At 44.0% G+C, this 15,474-nt stretch overlaps 12 non-coding genes across 12 annotated transcripts; all 12 read left to right on the top strand.

The window, feature by feature from the left end:
* The first annotated feature begins 668 nt into the window (after positions 1 to 668).
* On the top strand, positions 669 to 750 carry TRNAS-CGA (transfer RNA serine (anticodon CGA)). Its single transcript has one exon. It is a non-coding gene; the product is annotated as a tRNA-Ser (tRNA).
* A 1,173-nt stretch (positions 751 to 1,923) lies between these two features.
* On the top strand, positions 1,924 to 2,005 carry TRNAS-CGA (transfer RNA serine (anticodon CGA)). Its single transcript has one exon. It is a non-coding gene; the product is annotated as a tRNA-Ser (tRNA).
* A 543-nt stretch (positions 2,006 to 2,548) lies between these two features.
* Positions 2,549 to 2,630, top strand: TRNAS-UGA (transfer RNA serine (anticodon UGA)). The gene has a single exon. It is a non-coding gene; the product is annotated as a tRNA-Ser (tRNA).
* Positions 2,631 to 3,171: 541 nt separating this feature from the next.
* TRNAS-UGA (transfer RNA serine (anticodon UGA)) lies at positions 3,172 to 3,253 on the top strand. The gene has a single exon. It is a non-coding gene; the product is annotated as a tRNA-Ser (tRNA).
* A 1,170-nt stretch (positions 3,254 to 4,423) lies between these two features.
* TRNAS-CGA (transfer RNA serine (anticodon CGA)) lies at positions 4,424 to 4,505 on the top strand. The gene has a single exon. It is a non-coding gene; the product is annotated as a tRNA-Ser (tRNA).
* A 542-nt stretch (positions 4,506 to 5,047) lies between these two features.
* TRNAS-UGA (transfer RNA serine (anticodon UGA)) lies at positions 5,048 to 5,129 on the top strand. Its single transcript has one exon. It is a non-coding gene; the product is annotated as a tRNA-Ser (tRNA).
* A 1,169-nt stretch (positions 5,130 to 6,298) lies between these two features.
* On the top strand, positions 6,299 to 6,380 carry TRNAS-CGA (transfer RNA serine (anticodon CGA)). The gene has a single exon. It is a non-coding gene; the product is annotated as a tRNA-Ser (tRNA).
* Positions 6,381 to 7,555: 1,175 nt separating this feature from the next.
* TRNAS-CGA (transfer RNA serine (anticodon CGA)) lies at positions 7,556 to 7,637 on the top strand. The gene has a single exon. It is a non-coding gene; the product is annotated as a tRNA-Ser (tRNA).
* A 1,795-nt stretch (positions 7,638 to 9,432) lies between these two features.
* TRNAS-CGA (transfer RNA serine (anticodon CGA)) lies at positions 9,433 to 9,514 on the top strand. Its single transcript has one exon. It is a non-coding gene; the product is annotated as a tRNA-Ser (tRNA).
* A 542-nt stretch (positions 9,515 to 10,056) lies between these two features.
* TRNAL-CAA (transfer RNA leucine (anticodon CAA)) lies at positions 10,057 to 10,138 on the top strand. The gene has a single exon. It is a non-coding gene; the product is annotated as a tRNA-Leu (tRNA).
* Positions 10,139 to 10,680: 542 nt separating this feature from the next.
* Positions 10,681 to 10,762, top strand: TRNAL-UAA (transfer RNA leucine (anticodon UAA)). The gene has a single exon. It is a non-coding gene; the product is annotated as a tRNA-Leu (tRNA).
* Positions 10,763 to 12,555: 1,793 nt separating this feature from the next.
* TRNAS-CGA (transfer RNA serine (anticodon CGA)) lies at positions 12,556 to 12,637 on the top strand. The gene has a single exon. It is a non-coding gene; the product is annotated as a tRNA-Ser (tRNA).
* Positions 12,638 to 15,474: the final 2,837 nt, after the last annotated feature.

Here is a 15,474-nt window from a genome sequence, read left to right as displayed (position 1 = left end):
GCATGGCTCGTATACGACAACAGTGACATCATACTCATGCAGCTGCGATCGCCGAGTGGTTAAGGCGTTGGACTTGAAATCCAATCGGTTTCCCCGCGTATGTTCGAATCCTGCTTGCAGCGGCATGAGATTTTGCATGAACACCATTTGGGTAAGTTAAGTAAATGTTCACTTCTCATTACGCAATCCTCATCAAGTCACAGAGTTAAACGGCAAAAACTCAAACTAGATGTAAACATTGAGACAATTTCCACACCCAGGAAGTGTTTTAGAGAGCAGGTGCCTCGGAAGGGTTCGTAGTCTGGACCTGTCCTGCATGATCTAGACAAGTCACGAAAAGAGTAATTATTTTTTTTATGAAGCCTGTCTTGTTTAGGCTTTTGGACTCTTTCTTAGTACACTTAAGGGCCCGTTACCACCGCCGTAATATAGGGAAAAGAGGGTAGAAATGCGCAGTGATTGATTACCACTCATCTGTGCCCTGTCACTCACTTTGAGTGATGCTTGTTGCTATTTTTGTTAATTGTATGAAAGCATTCAAAATAAGTGGGGGATACAGGGCACTGCTGGTACGTGCCCCGTCCTGCCGTTACTTTAATTTTTAGGTCTCGGACTGACGTGAGCAGCGTATGGCTCGTATACGACAACAGTGAGATCTTACTCATGCAGCTGCGATGGCCGAGTGGTTAAGGCGTTGGACTCGAAATCCAATGTGGTTTCCCTGCGCAGGTTCGAATCCTGCTTGCAGCGTAGTGTGATTTTGCATGAACACCATTTGGTTTAGTTAACTAAATGTTCACTTCTCTTTACGCAATCCTCATCAAGTCACAGAGTTAAATGGAAAAAACTCAAACTAGATGTAAACATTGAGACAATTTCCACACCCAGGAAGTGTTTTAGAGAGCTGGTGTCTCGGAAGCGTTTGTAGTCTGGGCCTGTCCTGCCTGATCTAGACAAGTCATGAAAAGAGTACTTTTTTTATGATGCATGTCTTGTTTAGGCTTTTGGACTCTTTCTTAGTACACTTAAGGGCCCGTTACCACCGCCGTAATATAGGGAAAAGTGGGTAGAAACATGCAGTGATTGATTACCACTCATCTGTGCCCTTTCACTCACTTTGAGTGATGCATGTTGCTATTTTTATTAATTGTATGAAAGCATTCAAAATAAGTGGGGGATACAGGGCACTGCTGGTACGTGCCCCGTCCTGCCGTTACTTAAATTTTTAGGTCTCGGACTGACGTGAGCAGCGTATGGCTCGTATACGACAACAGTGACAACATACTCATGCAGCTGCGATGGCCGAGTGGTTAAGGCGTTGGACTTGAAATCCAATGGGGTTTCCCTGCGTTCCCTGCGCAGGTTCGAATCCTGCTCTCAGCGTAGTGTGATTTTGCATGAACACCATTTAGTTTAGTTAAGTAAATGTTCACTTCTCGTTACGCAATCCTCATCAAGTCACAGAGTTAAATGAAAAAACTCAAACTAGATGTAAACATTGAGACAATTTCCACACCCAGGAAGTGTTTTAGAGAGCTGGTGGCTCGGAAGGGTTTGTAGTCTGGACCTGTCCTGCCTGATCTAGAGAAGTCATGAAAAGAGTACTTTTTTATGATGCATGACTTGTTTAGGCTTTTGGACTCTTTCTTAGTACACTTAAGGGCCCGTTACCACCGCCGTAATATAGGGAAAAGTGGGTAGAAAAATGCAGTGATTGATTACCACTCATCTGTGCCCTTTCACTCACTTTGAGTGATGCATGTTGCTATTTTTATTAATTGTATGAAAGCATGCAAAATAAGTGAGGACAACAGGGCACTGCTGGTACGTGCCCCGTCCTTCCGTTACTTTATTTTTTTGGTCTCCGCCTGACATGAGCAGAGCATGGCTCGTATACGACAACAATGACAACATACTCATGCATCTGCGATGGCCGAGTGGTTAAGGCGTTGGACTCGAAATCCAATGGGGTTTCTCTGCGCAGGTTCGAATCCTGCTTGCAGCGTAGTGTGATTTTGCATGAACACCATTTGGTTTAGTTAAGTAAATGTTCACTTCTCATTACGAAATCCTCATCAAGTCACAGAGTTAAACTGCAAAAATTCAAACTAGATGTAAACATTGAGACAATTTCCACACCCAGGAAGTGTTTTACAGAGCAGGTGGTTCGGAAGGGTCGGTAGTCTGGACCTGTCCTGCCTGATCTAGACAAGTCATGAAAAGAGTACTTTTTTTTATGAAGCGTGTCTTGTTTAAGCTTTTGGACTCTTTCTGAGTACACTTAAGGGCCCGTTGCCACCGCCGTAATATAGGGAAACGAGGATAGAAATGTGCAGTGATTGATTACCACTCATCGGTGCCCTGTCTCTCACTTTGAGTGATGCGTATTGCTATTTTTATTAATTGTATGAAAGCATGCAAAATAAGTGAGGACAACAGGGCACTGCTGGTACGTGCCCCGTCCTTCTGTTACTTTATTTTTTATGTCTCGGCCTGACGTGAGTAGTGCATGGCTCGTATACGACAACTGTGACATCATACTCACGCAGCTGCGATGGCCGAGTGGTTAAGGCGTTAGACTTGAAATCCAATGGGGTCTCCCCGCGTAGGTTCGAATCCTGCTTGCAGCGTCTTGAGATTTTGCATGAACACCATTTGGTTTAGTTAAGGAAATGTTCACTTCTCGTTACGCAATCCTCATCAAGTCACAGAGTTAAATGGCAAAAACTCAAACTAGATGTAAACATTGAAACAATTTCCACACCTAGGAAGTGTTTTAGAGAGCAGGTGGCTCGGAAGGGTTTGTAGTCTGGACCTATCCTGCCTGATCTAGACAAGTTACGAAATGAGTAATTTTTTTAATGAAGTGTGTCTTGTTTAGGCTTTTGGACTCTTTCTGAGTACACTTAAGGGCCCGTTGCCACCGCCGTAATATATGGAAACGAGGGTAGAAATGTGCAGTGATTGATTACCGCTCATCTGTGCCCTGTCACTCATTTTGAGTGATGCCTATTGCTATTTTTATTAATTGTATGAAAGTATGCGAAATGTGAGGACAACAGGGCACTGCTGGTATGTGCCCCGTCCTTCCGTTACTTTATTTTTTAGGTCTCCACCTGACATGAGTAGCGCATGGCTCGTATACGACAACAGTGACATCATACTCACGCAGCTGCGATGGCCGAGTGGTTAAGGCATTGGACTTGAAATCCAATGGGGTTTCCCCGCGTAGGTTCGAATCCTGCTTGCAGTGGCATGAGATTTTGCATGAACACCATTTGGTTTAGTTAAGTAAATGTTCACTTCTCGTTACGCAATCCTCATCAAGTCACAGAGTTAAATGGCAAAAACTCAAACTAGATGTAAACATTGAGACAATTTCCACACCCAGGAAGTGTTTTAGAGAGCAGGTGGCTCGGAAGGGTTCGTAGTATGGGCCTGGCCTGCCTGATCTAGACAAGTCATGAAAAGAGTACTTTTTTTATGAAGCGTGTCTTGTTTAAGCTTTTGAACTCTTTCTGAGTACACTTAAGGGCCCGTTGCCACCGACGTAATATAGGGAAACGAGGATAGAAATGTGCAGTGATTGATTACCGCTCATCGGTGCCCTGTCACTCACTTTGAGTGATGCGTATTGCTATTTTTATTAATTGTATGAAAGCATGCAAAATAAGTGAGGACAACAGGGCACTACTGGTACATGCCCCGTCCTTCTTTTACTTTATTTTTTATGTCTCGGCCTGACGTGAGTAGTGCATGGCTCGTATACGACAACTGTGACATCATACTCACGCAGCTGCGATGGCCGAGTAGTTAAGGCGTTGGACTTGAAATCTAATGGGGTTTCCCCGCATAGGTTCGAATCCTGCTTGCAGCGTCATGAGATTTTGCATGAACACTATTTGGTTTAGTTAAGTAAATGTTCACTTTTCGTTACGCAATCCTCATCAAGTCACAGAGTTAAACGGCAAAAACTCAAACTAGATGTAAACATTGAGACAATTTCCACACCCAGGAAGTGTTTTAGAGAGCAGGTCCCTCGGAAGGGTTCGTAGTCTGGACCTGTCCTGCATGATCTAGACAAGTCACGAAAAGAGTAATTATTTTTTTTATGAAGCGTGTCTTGTTTAGGTTTTTGGACTCTTTCTTAGTACACTTAGGGGCCCGTTACCACCGCCGTAATATAGGGAAAAGTGGGTAGAAACATGCAGTGATTGATTACCACTCATCTGTGCCCTTTCACTCACTTTGAGTGATGCATGTTGCTATTTTTATTAATTGTATGAAAGCATTCAAAATAAGTGGGGGATACAGGGCACTGCTGGTACGTACCCCGTCCTTCAGTTACTTTATTTTTTTGGTCTCTGCCTGACATGAGCAGAGCATGGCTCGTATACGACAACTGTGACATCATACTCATGCAGCTGCGATGGCCGAGTGGTTAAGGCGTTGGACTCGAAATCCAATGGGGTTTCCCTGCGCAGGTTTGAATCCTGCTTGCAGCGTAGTGTGATTTTGCACGAACACCATTTGGTTTAGTTAAGGAAATGTTCACTTCTCGTTACGCAATCCTCATCAAGTCACAGAGTTAAATGGCAAAAACTCAAACTAGATGTAAACATTGAAACAATTTCCACACCTAGGAAGTGTTTTAGAGAGCAGGTGGCTCGGAAGGGTTTGTAGTCTGGACCTATCCTGCCTGATCTAGACAAGTTACGAAATGAGTAGTTTTTTTATGATGCATGTCTTGTTTAGGCTTTTGGACTCTTTCTTAGTACACTTAAGGGCCCGTTGCCACCGCCGTAATATATGGAAACGAGGGTAGAAATGTGCAGTGATTGATTACCGCTCATCTGTGCCCTGTCACTCATTTTGAGTGATGCATATTGCTATTTTTATTAATTGTATGAAAGTATGCGAAATAAGTGAGGACAACAGGGCACTGCTGGTATGTGCCCCGTCCTTCCGTTACTTTATTTTTTAGGTCTCGACCTCACATGAGTAGCGCATGGCTCGTATACGACAACAGTGACATCTTTCTCACGCAGCTGCGATGGCCGAGTGGTTAAGGCGTTGGACTTGAAATCCAATGGGGTTTTCCTGCGCAGGTTCGAATCCTGCTTGCAGCGTAGTGTGATTTTGCATGAACACCATTTGGTTTAGTTAAGTAAATGTTCACTTCTCGTTACGCAATCCTCATCAAGTCACAGAGTTAAATGGAAAAAACTCAAACTAGATGTAAACATTGAGACAATTTCCACACCCAGGAAGTGTTTTATAGAGCTGGTGTCTCGGAAGGGTTTGTAGTCTGGGCCTGTCCTGCCTGATCTAGACAAGTCATGAAAAGAGTACTTTTTTATGATGCATGTCTTGTTTAGGCTTTTGGACTCTTTCTTAGTACACTTAAGGGCCCGTTACCACCGCCGTAATATAGGGAAAAGTGGGTAGAAACATGCAGTGATTGATTACCACTCATCTGTGCCCTTTCACTCACTTTGAGTGATGCATGTTGCTATTTTTATTAATTGTATGAAAGCATGCAAAATAAGTGAGGACAACAGGGCACTGCTGGTACGTGCCCCGTCCTTCCGTTACTTTATTTTATTGGTCTCCGCCTGACATGAGCAGAGCATGGCTCGTATACGACAACAGTGACATCATACTCATGCAGCTGCGATCGCCGAGTGGTTAAGGCGTTGGACTTGAAATCCAATCGGGTTTCCCCGCGTATGTTCGAATCCTGCTTGCAGCGGCATGAGATTTTGCATGAACACCATTTGGGTAAGTTAAGTAAATGTTCACTTCTCATTACGCAATCCTCATCAAGTCACAGAGTTAAACGGCAAAAACTCAAACTAGATGTAAACATTGAGACAATTTCCACACCCAGGAAGTGTTTTAGAGAGCAGGTGCCTCGGAAGGGTTCGTAGTCTGGACCTGTCCTGCATGATCTAGACAAGTCACGAAAAGAGTAATTATTTTTTTTATGAAGCCTGTCTTGTTTAGGCTTTTGGACTCTTTCTTAGTACACTTAAGGGCCCGTTACCACCGCCGTAATATAGGGAAAAGAGGGTAGAAATGCGCAGTGATTGATTACCACTCATCTGTGCCCTGTCACTCACTTTGAGTGATGCTTGTTGCTATTTTTGTTAATTGTATGAAAGCATTCAAAATAAGTGGGGGATACAGGGCACTGCTGGTACGTGCCCCGTCCTGCCGTTACTTTAATTTTTAGGTCTCGGACTGACGTGAGCAGCGTATGGCTCGTATACGACAACAGTGAGATCATACTCATGCAGCTGCGATGGCCGAGTGGTTAAGGCGTTGGACTCGAAATCCAATGTGGTTTCCCTGCGCAGGTTCGAATCCTGCTTGCAGCGTAGTGTGATTTTGCATGAACACCATTTGGTTTAGTTAACTAAATGTTCACTTCTCTTTACGCAATCCTCATCAAGTCACAGAGTTAAATGGAAAAAACTCAAACTAGATGTAAACATTGAGACAATTTCCACACCCAGGAAGTGTTTTAGAGAGCTGGTGTCTCGGAAGCGTTTGTAGTCTGGGCCTGTCCTGCCTGATCTAGACAAGTCATGAAAAGAGTACTTTTTTTATGATGCATGTCTTGTTTAGGCTTTTGGACTCTTTCTTAGTACACTTAAGGGCCCGTTACCACCGCCGTAATATAGGGAAAAGTGGGTAGAAACATGCAGTGATTGATTACCACTCATCTGTGCCCTTTCACTCACTTTGAGTGATGCATGTTGCTATTTTTATTAATTGTATGAAAGCATTCAAAATAAGTGGGGGATACAGGGCACTGCTGGTACGTGCCCCGTCCTGCCGTTACTTAAATTTTTAGGTCTCGGACTGACGTGAGCAGCGTATGGCTCGTATACGACAACAGTGACAACATACTCATGCAGCTGCGATGGCCGAGTGGTTAAGGCGTTGGACTTGAAATCCAATGGGGTTTCCCTGCGTTCCCTGCGCAGGTTCGAATCCTGCTCTCAGCGTAGTGTGATTTTGCATGAACACCATTTAGTTTAGTTAAGTAAATGTTCACTTCTCGTTACGCAATCCTCATCAAGTCACAGAGTTAAATGAAAAAACTTAAACTAGATGTAAACATTGAGACAATTTCCACACCCAGGAAGTGTTTTAGAGAGCTGGTGGCTCGGAAGGGTTTGTAGTCTGGACCTGTCCTGCCTGATCTAGACAAGTCATGAAAAGAGTACTTTTTTTTATGATGCATGACTTGTTTAGGCTTTTGGACTCTTTCTTAGTACACTTAAGGGCCCGTTACCACCGCCGTAATATAGGGAAAAGTGGGTAGAAACATGCAGTGATTGATTACCACTCATCTGTGCCCTTTCACTCACTTTGAGTGATGCATGTTGCTATTTTTATTAATTGTATGAAAGCATGCAAAATAAGTGAGGACAACAGGGCACTGCTGGTACGTGCCCCGTCCTTCCGTTACTTTATTTTTTTGGTCTCCGCCTGACATGAGCAGAGCATGGCTCGTATACGACAACAGTGACAACATACTCATGCAGCTGCGATGGCCGAGTGGTTAAGGCGTAGGACTCGAAATCCAATGGGGTTTCCCTGCGCAGGTTCGAATCCTGCTTGCAGCGTAGTGTGATTTTGCATGAACACCATTTGGTTTAGTTAAGTAAATGTTCACTTCTCATTACGCAATCCTCATCAAGTCACAGAGTTAAACTGCAAAAACTCAAACTAGATGTAAACATTGAGACAATTTCCACACCCAGGAAGTGTTTTAGAGAGCAGGTGGCTCGGAAGGGTTCGTAGTCTGGACCTGTCCTGCCTGATCTAGACAAGTAATGAAAAGAGTACTTTTTTTTATGAAGCGTGTCTTGTTTAAGCTTTTGGACTCTTTCTGAGTACACTTAAGGGCCCGTTGCCACCGCTGTAATATAGGGAAACGAGGATAGAAATGTGCAGTGATTGATTACCACTCATCGGTGCCCTGTCTCTCACTTTGAGTGATGCGTATTGCTATTTTTATTAATTGTATGAAAGCATGCAAAATAAGTGAGGACAACAGGGCACTGCTGGTACGTGCCCCGTCCTTCTGTTACTTTATTTTTTATGTCTCGGCCTGACGTGAGTAGTGCATGGCTCGTATACGACAACTGTGACATCATACTCACGCAGCTGCGTTGGCCGAGTGGTTAAGGCGTTAGACTTGAAATCCAATGGGGTTTCCCCGCGTAGGTTCGAATCCTGCTTGCACCGTCATGAGATTTTGCATGAACACCATTTGGTTTAGTTAAGTATATGTTCACTTCTCGTTACGCAATCCTCATCAAGTCACAGAGTTAAAGGGCAAAAACTCAAACTAGATGTAAACATTGAGAACATTTCCACACCCAGGAAGTGTTTTAGAGAGCAGGTGGCTCGGAAGGGTTTGTAGTCTGGACCTGTCCTGCCTGATCTAGACAAGTCATGAAAAGAGTACTTTTTTTATGAAGCGTGTCTTGTTTAAGCTTTTGGACTCTTTCTGAGTACACTTAAGGGCCTGTTGCCACCGACGTAATATAGGGAAACGAGGATAGAAATGTGCAGTGATTGATTACCGCTCATCGGTGCCCTGTCACTCACTTTGAGTGATGCGTATTGCTATTTTTATTAATTGTATGAAAGCATGCAAAATAAGTGAGGACAACAGGGCACTGCTGGTACATGCCCCGTCCTTCTTTTACTTTATTTTTTATGTCTCGGCCTGACGTGAGTAGTGCATGGCTCGTATACGACAACTGTGACATCATACTCACGCAGCTGCGATGGCCGAGTAGTTAAGGCGTTGGACTTGAAATCTAATGGGGTTTCCCCGCATAGGTTCGAATCCTGCTTGCAGCGTCATGAGATTTTGCATGAACACTATTTGGTTTAGTTAAGTAAATGTTTACTTTTCGTTACGCAATCCTCATCAAGTCACAGAGTTAAACGGCAAAAACTCAAACTAGATGTAAACATTGAGACAATTTCCACACCCAGGAAGTGTTTTAGAGAGCAGGTCCCTCGGAAGGGTTTGTAGTCTGGACCTGTCCTGCATGATCTAGACAAGTCACGAAAAGAGTAATTATTTTTTTTATGAAGCGTGTCTTGTTTAGGTTTTTGGACTCTTTCTTAGTACACTTAAGGGCCCGTTACCACCGCCGTAATATAGGGAAAAGAGGGTAGAAATGCGCAGTGATTGATTACCGCTCATCTGTGCCCTGTCACTCACTTTGAGTGATGCTTGTTGCTATTTTTATTAATTGTATGAAAGCATTAAAAATAAGTGGGGGATACAGGGCACTGCTGGTACGTGCCCCGTCCTGCTGTTAGTTTAATTTTTAGGTCTCGGCCTGACGTGATCAGCGTATGGCTCGTATACGACAACAGTGGCATCATACTCATGCAGCTGCGATGGCCGAGTGGTTAAGGCGTTGGACTCGAAATCCAATGGGGTTTCCCTGCACAGGTTTGAATCCTGCTTGCAGCGTAGTGTGATTTTGCATGAACCCCATTTGGTTTAGTTAAGTAAATGTTCACTTCTCGTTACGCAATCCTCATCAAGTCACAGAGTTAAATGGAAAAAACTCAAACTAGATGTAAACATTGAGACAATTTCCACACCCAGGAAGTGTTTTAGAGAGCTGGTGTCTCGGAAGGGTTTGTAGTCTGGACCTGTCCTGCCTGATCTAGACAAGTCATGAAAAGAGTACTTTTTTTATGATGCATGTCTTGTTTAGGCTTTTGGACTCTTTCTTAGTACACTTAAGGGCCCGTTACCACCGCCGTAATATAGGGAAAAGTGGGTAGAAACATGCAGTGATTGATTACCACTCATCTGTGCCCTTTCACTCACTTTGAGTGATGTATGTTGCTATTTTTATTAATTGTATGAAAGCATGCAAAATAAGTGAGGACAACAGGGCACTGCTGGTACGTACCCCGTCCTTCAGTTACTTTATTTTTTTGGTCTCTGCCTGACATGAGCAGAGCATGGCTCGTATACGACAACTGTGACATCATACTCATGCAGCTGCGATGGCCGAGTGGTTAAGGCGTTGGACTCAAAATCCAATGCGGTTTCCCTGTGCAGGTTTGAATCCTGCTTGCAGCGTAGTGTGATTTTGCACGAACACCATTTGGTTTAGTTAAGGAAATGTTCACTTCTCGTTACGCAATCCTCATCAAGTCACAGAGTTAAATGGCAAAAACTCAAACTAGATGTAAACATTGAAACAATTTCCACACCTAGGAAGTGTTGTAGAGAGCAGGTGGCTCAGAAGGGTTTGTAGTCTGGACCTATCCTGCCTGATCTAGACAAGTTACGAAATGAGTACTTTTTTTATGATGCATGTCTTGTTTAGGCTTTTGGACTCTTTCTTAGTACACTTAAGGGCCCGTTGCCACCGCCGTAATATATGGAAACAAGGGTAGAAATGTGCAGTGATTGATTACCGCTCATCTGTGCCCTGTCACTCATTTTGAGTGATGCATATTGCTATTTTTATTAATTGTATGAAAGTATGCGAAATAAGTGAGGACAACAGGGCACTGCTGGTATGTGCCCCGTCCTTCCGTTACTTTATTATTTAGGTCTCGACCTCACATGAGTAGCGCATGGCTCGTATACGACAACAGTGACATCATACTCACGCAGCTGCGATGGCCGAGTGGTTAAGGCGTTGGACTTAAAATCCAATGGGGTTTTCCTGCGCAGGTTCGAATCCTGCTTGCAGCGTAGTGTGATTTTGCATGAACACCATTTGGTTTAGTTGAGTAAATGTTCATTTCTCGTTACGCAATCTTCATCAAGTCACAGAGTTAAATGGAAAAAACTCAAACTAGATGTAAACATTGAGACAATTTCCACACCCAGGAAGTGTTTTAGAGAGCTGGTGTCTTGGAAGGGTTTGTTGTCTGGGCCTGTCCTGCCTGATCTAGACAAGTCATGAAAAGAGTACTTTTTTATGATGCATGTCTTGTTTAGGCTTTTGGACTCTTTCTTAGTACACTTAAGGGCCCGTTACCACCGCCGTAATATAGGGAAAAGTGGGTAGAAACATGCAGTGATTGATTACCACTCATCTGTGCCCTTTCACTCACTTTGAGTGATGCATGTTGCTATTTTTATTAATTGTATGAAAGCATGCAAAATAAGTGAGGACAACAGGGCACTGCTGGTACGTGCCCCGTCCTTCCGTTACTTTATTTTTTTGGTCTCCGCCTGACATGAGCAGAGCATGGCTCGTATACGACAACAGTGACATCATACTCATGCAGCTGCGATGGCCGAGTGGTTAAGGCGTTGGACTTGAAATCCAATCGGGTTTCCCCGCGTATGTTCGAATCCTGCTTGCAGCGGCATGAGATTTTGCATGAACACCATTTGGGTAAGTTAAGTAAATGTTCACTTCTCATTACGCAATCCTCATCAAGTCACAGAGTTAAACGGCAAAAACTCAAACTAGATGTAAACATTGAGACAATTTCCACACCCAGGAAGTGTTTTAGAGAGCAGGTGCCTCGGAAGGGTTCGTAGTCTGGATCTGTCCTGCATGATCTAGACAAGTCACGAAAAGAGTAATTATTTTTTTTATGAAGCGTGTCTTGTTTAGGCTTTTGGACTCTTTCTTAGTACACTTAAGGGCCCGTTACCACCGCCGTAATATCGGGAAAAGGGGGTAGAAACATGCAGTGATTGATTACCACTCATCTGTGCCCTTTCACTCACTTTGAGTGATGCATGTTGCTATTTTTATTAATTGTATGAAAGCATTCAAAATAAGTGGGGGATACAGGGCACTGCTGGTACGTGCCCCGTCCTGCCGGTACTTAAATTTTTAGGTCTCGGACTGACGTGAGCAGCGTATGGCTCGTATACGACAACAGTGACAACATACTCATGCAGCTGCGATGGCTGAGTGGTTAAGGCGTTGGACTTGAAATCCAATGGGGTTTCCCTGCGCAGGTTCGAATCCTGCTTGCAGAGTAGTGTGATTTTGCATGAACACCATTTAGTTTAGTTAAGTAAATGTTCACTTCTCGTTACGCAATCCTCATCAAGTCACAGAGTTAAATGAAAAAACTCAAACTAGATGTAAACATTGAGACAATTTCCACACCCAGGAAGTGTTTTAGAGAGCTGGTGGCTCGGAAGGGTTTGTAGTCTGGACCTGTCCTGCCTGATCTAGACAAGTCATGAAAATAGTACTTTTTTTTATGATGCATGACTTGTTTAGGCTTTTGGACTCTTTCTTAGTACACTTAAGGGCCCGTTACCACCGCCGTAATATAGGGAAAAGTGGGTAGAAACATGCAGTGATTGATTACCACTCATCTGTGCCCTTTCACTCACTTTGAGTGATGCATGTTGCTATTTTTATTAATTGTATGAAAGCATGCAAAATAAGTGAGGACAACAGGGCACTGCTGGTACGTGCCCCGTCCTTCCGTTACTTTATTTTTTTGGTCTCCGCCTGACATGAGCAGAGCATGGCTCGTATACGACAACAGTGACATCATACTCATGCAGCTGCGATGGCCGAGTGGTTAAGGCGTTGGACTCGAAATCCAATGGGATTTCCTTGCGCAGGTTCGAATCCTGCTTGCTGCGTAGTGTGATTTTGCATGAACACCATTTGGTTTAGTTAAGGAAATGTTCACTTCTCGTTACGCAATCCTCATCAAGTCACAGAGTTAAATGGCAAAAACTCAAACTAGATGTACACATTGAAACAATTTCCACACCTAGGAAGTGTTTTAGAGAGCAGGTGGCTCGGAAGGGTTTGTAGTCTGGACCTATCCTGCCTGATCTAGACAAGTTACGAAATGAGTAATTTTTTTAATGAAGTGTGTCTTGTTTAGGCTTTTGGACTCTTTCTGAGTACACTTAAGGGCCCGTTGCCACCGCCGTAATATATGGAAAGGAGGGTAGAAATGTGCAGTGATTGATTACCGCTCATCTGTGCCCTGTCACTCATTTTGAGTGATGCATATTGCTATTTTTAATAATTGTATGAAAGTATGCGAAATGTGAGGACAACAGGGCACTGCTGGTATGTGCCCCGTCCTTCCGTTACTTTATTTTTTAGGTCTCGACCTGACATGAGTAGCCATGGCTCGTATACGACAACAGTGACATCATACTCACGCAGCTGCGATGGCCGAGTAGTTAAGGCGTTGGACTTGAAATCCAATGGGGTTTCCCCGCGTAGGTTCGAATCCTGCTTGCAGTGGCATGAGATTTTGCATGAACACCATTTGGTTTAGTTAAGTAAATATTCACTTCTCATTACGCAATCCTCATCAAGTCACAGAGTTAAACTGCAAAAACTCAAACTAGATGTAAACATTGAGACAATTTCCACACCCAGGAAGTGTTTTAGAGAGCAGGTGGCTCGGAAGGGTTCGTAGTCTGGACCTGTCCTGCCTGATCTAGACAAGTCATGAAAAGAGTACTTTTTTTTATGAAGCGTGTCTTGTTTAAGCTTTTGGACTCTTTCTGAGTACACTTAAGGGCCCGTTGCCACCGCCGTAATATAGGGAAACGAGGATAGAAATGTGCAGTGATTGATTACCACTCATCGGTGCCCTGCCTCTCACTTTCAGTGATGCGTATTGCCTTTTTTTATTAATTGTATGAAAGCATGCAAAATAAGTGAGGACAACAGGGCACTGCTGGTACATGCCCCGTCCTTCTGTTACTTTATTTTTTATGTCTCGGCCTGACGTGAGTAGTGCATGGCTCGTATACGACAACTGTGACATCATACTCACGCAGCTGCGATGGCCGAGTGGTTAAGGCGTTGGACTTGAAATCCAATGGGGTTTCCCTGCGTCGGTTCGAATCCTGCTTGCAGCGTCATGAGATTTTGCATGAACACTATTTGGTTTAGTAAAGTAAATGTTCACTTTTCGTTACGCAATCCTCATCAAGTCACAGAGTTAAACGGCAAAAACTCAAACTAGATGTAAACATTGAGACAATTTCCACACCCAGGAAGTGTTTTAGAGAGCAGGTCCCTCGGAAGGGTTCGTAGTCTGGACCTGTCCTGCATGATCTAGACAAGTCACGAAAAGAGTAATTATTTTTTTTATGAAGCGTGTCTTGTTTAGGCTTTTGGACTCTTTCTTAGTACACATAAGGGCCCGTTACCACCGCCGTAATATAGGGAAAAGAGGGTAGAAATGCGCAGTGATTGATTACCGCTCATCTGTGCCCTGTCACTCACTTTGAGTGATGCTTGTTGCTATTTTTATTAATTGTATGAAAGCATTCAAAATAAGTGGGGGATACAGTGCACTGCTGGTACGTGCCCCGTCCTGCTGTTACTTTAATTTATAGGTCTCGGCCTGACGTGAGCAGTGAAGGACTGGGTTCTTTAAGACCCAGCGGTGCCAGGGGACAACACCTGAAACCTTCGTGGGTAACCTGCTCCGGCGTACGAATGACAGAGACACGGGACACTTCCTTCGGCGTCAAAGATTCAAGGTTTATTTGCTGCAGGGAAACACAGAGATCACGGAAGTACAACGAGTGTAGTTCAGGGAGACTGCTTCAAATTGGTTCTGTGGATCGCTCCTTTTATACACAATTTTCCCATAGGTTTGCATAGCAGACAAAGGTTTACAACCCGGTTCCCACAATTATCCCCGAGAGGGGTCGCTTTGGTCACTTTGATACTCATAAGGTCTGGAACATAAGTGCGGAAACATTTGGCGGTTCCCAACTGTAAAAACCCATCTTCCCACCATTAGTACATTCCAATCAGCAGTAAAACAGATCGAAAAAGGAACAAGGACAGGTGCAGAGGAAGATGGAAACAGTGGGGAGATTGGAAAGGGTGTAAAAGGGGAGGTATCGGGAAACACGAGCTACAGGCATCAAAGGGACGTGCCTAATGAGATGCACGGCTGAGACAATAAACCGGCACGGCGAGATGAGCCTCGAGCGGGGCCATCTGCCTTACAGTATCATCCCCCTCATCATAAAGACACTTACAAAGAACATGTGTCTTCCGCAAATATCTTGGGAGTCCCAGGGTCGCGAAGCGGACAATGTCCGTTCGCTGGCTACTTGAGGGCAAGAAACAAAATGGATGCCGTATCTAAGATGGAACCCGTGGGTACAGATGAAAAACCCACGTAACAAACGAACGGTTTAAGTTACAACAGCGAAACTGCGCACACTTACTAAACTCGTCATTTGCGGTTCATAGATACTAAACTCGACCATATTCGTGCGAGTCGAAAACATCACTTACAATTGTCACGGAACCTCAGACGCTCCTTTTGCCCTCATGTAGGCAAGCACTAGTCGGAATCATACTCGATATTCATCAGACCATCTAGATGTTGCTGTAGCATAGCTCTGTCCAACTGAGTTCCATTGGTAACAGGCGGCTGTCTCATACACGTTGTAGCGCAGAGGCCACATAAGGCAGGACCGCA

This window comes from Lissotriton vulgaris, chromosome 11 (assembly GCF_964263255.1).
Source record: "Lissotriton vulgaris chromosome 11, aLisVul1.2, whole genome shotgun sequence".
Lineage (NCBI taxonomy): Eukaryota > Metazoa > Chordata > Amphibia > Caudata > Salamandridae > Lissotriton > Lissotriton vulgaris.
This window is presented reverse-complemented; position numbering and strand designations above follow the sequence as displayed.